The sequence below is a fragment of the Geotrypetes seraphini genome, chromosome 2, assembly GCF_902459505.1.
Source record: "Geotrypetes seraphini chromosome 2, aGeoSer1.1, whole genome shotgun sequence".
NCBI classification, from domain to species: Eukaryota; Metazoa; Chordata; class Amphibia; order Gymnophiona; family Dermophiidae; genus Geotrypetes; species Geotrypetes seraphini.
In genome coordinates, this window is record NC_047085.1 from 69,931,534 (window position 1) to 69,937,533 (window position 6,000).

A 6,000-nucleotide genomic window follows, 5' to 3' on the forward strand; every position below is an offset into this window, starting at 1 on the left:
CGTCAGTCGTAAGGCGGAAGTCATTATGCCATTGTATAGATCCATGGTGAGGCCCCACCTGGAATACTGTGTGCAATTCTGGAGGCCGCATTATCGCAAGGATGTGCTGAGACTGGAGTCGGTGCAAAGAATGGCCACCCGGATGGTCTCGGGACTCAAGGATCTACCATACGAAAAACGGCTTGACAAATTACAGCTATACTCGCTCGAGGAGCGCAGAGAGAGGGGGGACATGATCGAGACGTTCAAGTATCTTACGGGCCGCATCGAGGCGGAGGAAGATATCTTCTTTTTCAAGGGTCCCACGACAACAAGAGGGCATCCGTTGAAAATCAGGGGCGGGAAACTACGAGGTGACACCAGGAAATTCTTTTTCACTGAAAGAGTGGTTGATCGCTGGAATAGTCTTCCACTACAGGTGATTGAGGCCAGCAGCGTGCCTGATTTTAAGGCCAAATGGGATCGGCACATGGGATCTCTTCACAGGGCAAAGGTAGGGGAGGGACATTAAGGTGGGCAGACTAGATGGGCCGTGGGCCCTTATCTGCCGTCTATTTCTATGTTTCTATGTTTCTATGGTAATTTCCTGCGTGCGCTAAAACGCTAGCGCACCTTAGTAAAAGGATCCCTAATTTACCATAATGTAGAAAATACTAAATCTCGGGAAGTGGTTATACTTGAGCTGTATGGTAAGGCAACCATTTTGTGATATCTCGGCACAGTTAATACTGGTACACCCTTTATTACTGTTACAGTAATAAAGTTCTCAGCCCAACCAAGAAGAGAATGATATGGTTCATATGTCATAAAACATAGAATTTCATTTCTGCAAACTGGCATTTAAATAATAACACACTCTTTTCAGCTACAGTGGCAAAGTACGGCTCAGAATTTAGGAAGTTGGTTGGTTGGGCTGAGAACTTTTCAGCACCCCCTCATACTTCTGGGAATACTAGTTGTTGGAACATCAGCGCTCAATGTCTCGAATAACTCAATAAATACTCATGTTCATTTCAAGTATACCGCATAATTTCATAACGATCTAAAAGGATCAGTGCTATAACTCCAGTATGTAAATAGGTATTTGTCTGTTTCTCTGGGTTGCCTGTATAGATGTTCACGTTTGTAAACAATGATCGTTTTTCTGACTATATCGCGTTTCATGTTATATATTGTAGTGCAAGATACATTTCAGAAAGCAGATTTTTTTCCCCACCCATCTTACTCCCCCCAATCCAACAGATACAATCAATAACACTACTTCCATCCTTAAACAAAAACATTGCTCCTGCATTATTTCTATAAATAGTTGAAGGACTAGATCTAAATCCGGAGGAAATCCACCCGAGGAACTTCCCCCCGACACTTTCTCCTCTGCCTTTCTTCTTTTCACATTTTTTTTTTCTAGAGAAGATGTTATGCACCGTCCCCCCCCCTTCCCCCCCCCCCCCCACACACACACACGACATGTTCCTACCTCAGCTGGCTTCAGCTTTCAGACCCATGAAAAATTTCCTTTCTGAGATCTTGGAGAGGATTTTCAGCCCCTTTGGCTAGAGTTCTGGTAAATGCTTCTTTCCGTGGAGCCGCCAGTTAGTAAAGGGGGTGGGAGGATGTAGAAAGGCGCCCATGGTGTTTGGAGAGACCGAGCTGGCGTTGCCGCCTGGCTGGTGGTGCGTGGTGCTGAACGGACAGCAACTTGCTGCTGAATCCCGAGGCTGAGCGTACCTGAGTATTATATAGACCTCGCATACCACCGTCAGCCTAACTGCTCTTCCTCCTGTCCTCTTTCTTACACAGTGAGAATTCCCTTGCTACCTGAGCTTGTTTTGCTTCCAGCTCGTGGAACGCGTAGAAGCTCCGCCTGGCAGCCCAAGTGTTGCCTGCTGTGAATGTTAGAGCTTCCTACGTTGGTCTTGGAATGAAACTCCGTGCAGCAAAGTTCAGAAATATACACAGTATTCCTTATAATGGAGCAGAGGGGCGAAGAACAGCAAGCGTGAAATTGCGTTTTCCCTAAGGCGGGGGAATCTTGAAGAAGGGGCTGAGAAACACTGCACTGTCTGATGTTTGATAACTTAATAGATGTCTACTCTTAGTTTTCTGCTTTGCCTCTTACCAGTTCCTCATTTCCATCGGGTTTGGGAGTCTGGTAATGGTAACTGATCAGAGTTAGTATTTTAAAGTACTGCCTTCGGTTCCACAATATTTATTAACTTTCCAAGCTAACAGAATGAGTTGAACTTTGCCCTTGTATATAAGTAGTTTAGTATTTAGATAGTTATTGATCCCAGTTTGATGCCCTTCTCCCTTCTCTCTGTGACACTGTGCACACCACTTAGCCTCCCTGTTCTTAAATTCAGATTTTGAGCAACTTCAGGAAGGTAGGAAATTCAGGACTATAGGAAGACTCCATATTTTCTTCAATTAAACTTATATGCTGCTAATGGAAGACCGTGCTCTCTGTATTGCTTATGTGTGTGCACTTTTGGGGTGGGGTGAGGGGGTGGGGGGATATGTTGATAATGATTTGTACATGAAATAATAACATTGAGCAATAGGCGATTCAATGTAAATGAGACTGAAACGGGGTTTCATTTCTATAAATTTTGATGAGTCATCAATAACATTTTTAGTTGGTTCCAATTTTCTTAAAATCCTATTTGTAAATACTAGGTCTACAGCAAGGCAAGAATGATAGTAATTCACAGTGTCACTGAAATAGAATTTAATGTGACTACAGAGTGGAACAGTAAAGGACAAGGATAACAAATACTAACCCCTGAAGGGGCCTCAAAGTGCCTCTGTGCTATATATTAGCAATAAGGAAATCAGAAAGGGCTTCAAGAATTTAAGATAGCTTGTTAACTTGGAACTTTGTTTTGACTGCTTTAGGGTGGATATAGCACCTCCTTTAATTCCCCTGTCTTGGAATTCTGTAAGATTTGACATTACCAGATCTACTCAAAAATTTAAATTGTCCTTTCCTACGCTGAAAGGCGTTACCTACATTGGCAAATTAGGGAAGTCTCTACTTTCAAAATTACTGAGCTATGGAATGATTTTCCTATTCATCTGCGCGATCTGGGTTCTTTCCAACCATTTCGAAAACATCATAAAACTTGGCTATTTTCAAAGTTGTAAATTCCGCTCCTCTCCATACTATTCCAAATCCATATTGTATCTATTCTCCTTTCTAATTTTCTTGTAAACCGTGTCGAGCTCTATTGTTATAAGGAAGATGCGGTATATAAGCCTAAGGTTTAGTATAGTTTAGTTTAAGTGAATCCATTTCAGCTCTGTGAAGAGGAGACTTGGAGATATAATAATTTATAATAGATGAACTTTCAGGTTTCAGAATTGTTGGATTATATTCATTAGTCATTTCTCTACAATGTTGTCCACAAATCATTCCCTTCTCTTCTCTTTTTCATTTTTTTTTTTTTTGGTACTACCATCTGTGAAGTTCTTTGATAACATGCATATTCAAGTCCAGCCAGGAATTATTATTCAACATAGTATAACACTTTTGTATGTATGTACACCACATTACCTTCCAGTTCTATGCGGTTCACAACTCAAAGAAGCTGAAACAAACTCAGGAAATACAGATTCATGAAAAATGTCAATTACAAGTCTTCTCCTATAAGAATTTATCAAATAAATATGTTTTCAAGAGTTTTCTAAAATGTTGATAAGATACGGCACTGGCTATCAACTGGCTAAACTCTTTATCTCTAACTGCTGCCTGAAGTGAAAATAACCTATCAAAAATGTTTTTATATCGACAATCCTTAACTGAATGAAAGGCAAAAAATGGCAGATATCATTGAGGGCGTTTTGTACAAGCCAATGCAAAGTGATCCACTAAATAATCTGCTGTAAGACCAAATAGAACCTTATAGCACAACACTCCAAATTTAAAAATAACCCTGGCTTCAACTGGAAGCCAGTGCAACCTATGATAAAAAGGCGTAACATGGTCTGACTATTTCAAGGTAAAAATTAACCCTATAGCTGTATTTTGGATCATTCACAATCTATAGAGATTATGTTTTTGAAGACCTGCATAAAAAATTATATTACAGTAGTCCAGTGCACTGAGGATCAAAGACTGCACCAATAGTCTAAAGGAAGAGGAGTTAAAATAAGATCATATAGTACGTAAATTCCACAATGTATAGAAACATTTTTGAACCAAATAATTAGTATAAGCCGCTATGCTTCCTCATCGGCTCAAGCATAAGTTATTTAATAGGTCTATTTAATAAATATTAAATATCAGCTTTAAGTGACTAAATTTTTAAATAATTATAACTTATCTTCGTGTTTCTAGTAGGGCTTATAGCTCAACTTGTATCAAATCTCAGTTGGGTGATTAACTGCGAGCATTCTGTAACTTGTGCCTGTAAGTGCTAGGCACACCCCTGGCCCGCCCGTGCCCCTCCCAGCATCCACATCCCCTAGCAGTTGTGCGCAATGGATTTTGTTTGTGCAATTTGCAGAATCCCGATTAAGAGCAGTTACACACATAACTGCTAATTATTGCCACAACACCAATTATAATCAATAATTGGTAGTTTGCGACAATTAGGAGCTAATTATTACCAGGCATATTCTACATCAGTGTGTGTAACTTTTAGAAATGCCCGTGATTTGCTCATGCTCCTCCCCTGGCCATGCCTCCTTTTCAGATTTGTGCAGTAGAACTGACATTTAGCACTTTATAGAATTCCCCTACTAAGATTCAAATTCAAATTTATTTATAACCAACTATACCTTGACAGTTCAGAGCGGTTTACAGCAAGAGGATCTGCCAGATGCAGATGAATTACATATCAGATTACATTCATTGCATGGCTGAAGTTCTTAAACAGATTTGTCAAAACAAATACTGGTACATTCTGAATTATATTATTTGTATGGCTGAGATTTCTTAAATATTTATCATACAGATAAGATTTCACATATTTCCTATATATTTGGTACGATAGCGAATTCACAAATAGACCACTTAAGGTGTTGCTCCACGTACTGGCCTGGTAAGATAAAGTTTTGTCCAGAAACTTTTTAAAAATACACCCTTTTAGCGTCGGGAAAGCGAACAAAGAGATTTTCCGCCTGGGTCGAGAGTTTGTAGAGAGTATAAAGTGATTAATAAGATAAGTGGGAGCAAAGTCCTGCCAGTGTTTGTAACATAAACATGCTAGTTTAAATATAATTCTGGCCTCCACTGGCAACCAATGTAGTTTCTTGTAGTATGGGGTAACGTGATCTGATTTTTTCAACCCATATATCAAATGTACTGCCACATTTGGAATGATTCGTAATCTTCTGATTGTTTTTTTTGTATAATCCTAAATAAATGATGTTACAGTAGTCCAATGTGCTCAATACTAAAGATTGAACCAAAATTCTGAAGGATGTACATGTAACTTCTAATTGGCATCAATTATGAGATGTTAATTGCCAGTTATCAATGCCAATTGGTCTTGTTAAACAATTAAGTAGACACCAATTTGCGCACACAACTTATGTTGCTATATATAGAATTTGGGGGGTAAGGGGTAAGTGGATCTATGTACCATCATGGAGGGCGTAAGGCAGAACACCTCACTGGTTCACACGTCTTCAGCTATCGAGTATCAGTGTACAACTTTGATTCTTCTGCATCGGTTCTGTCATTGCTTGCCATCGCCATTGGCAAGAAAAGAATAAGCAGTTGTCATAAAATTAAAGCAGTCTGCACTTTTTTGTGGTAGCTTGGCACCATGAAGTGATGCCTATCTCTAAACAAAATACTACAATAATTAGTATAGTTAAGCCTTCTTTTAGAATTTGATGGCTTAAATTTCCCAGAAGTGTCTAACAAGTATGTTTACTGGGCAGATAAGAGTATCAGAAAATAATGCAAAAATACTATTAATCCCAGCTGATAGTTCTGCAGAAATGTATGTCATTGCCCATGTGAAAACCACAAATTCCCAGCACAGTGAATGC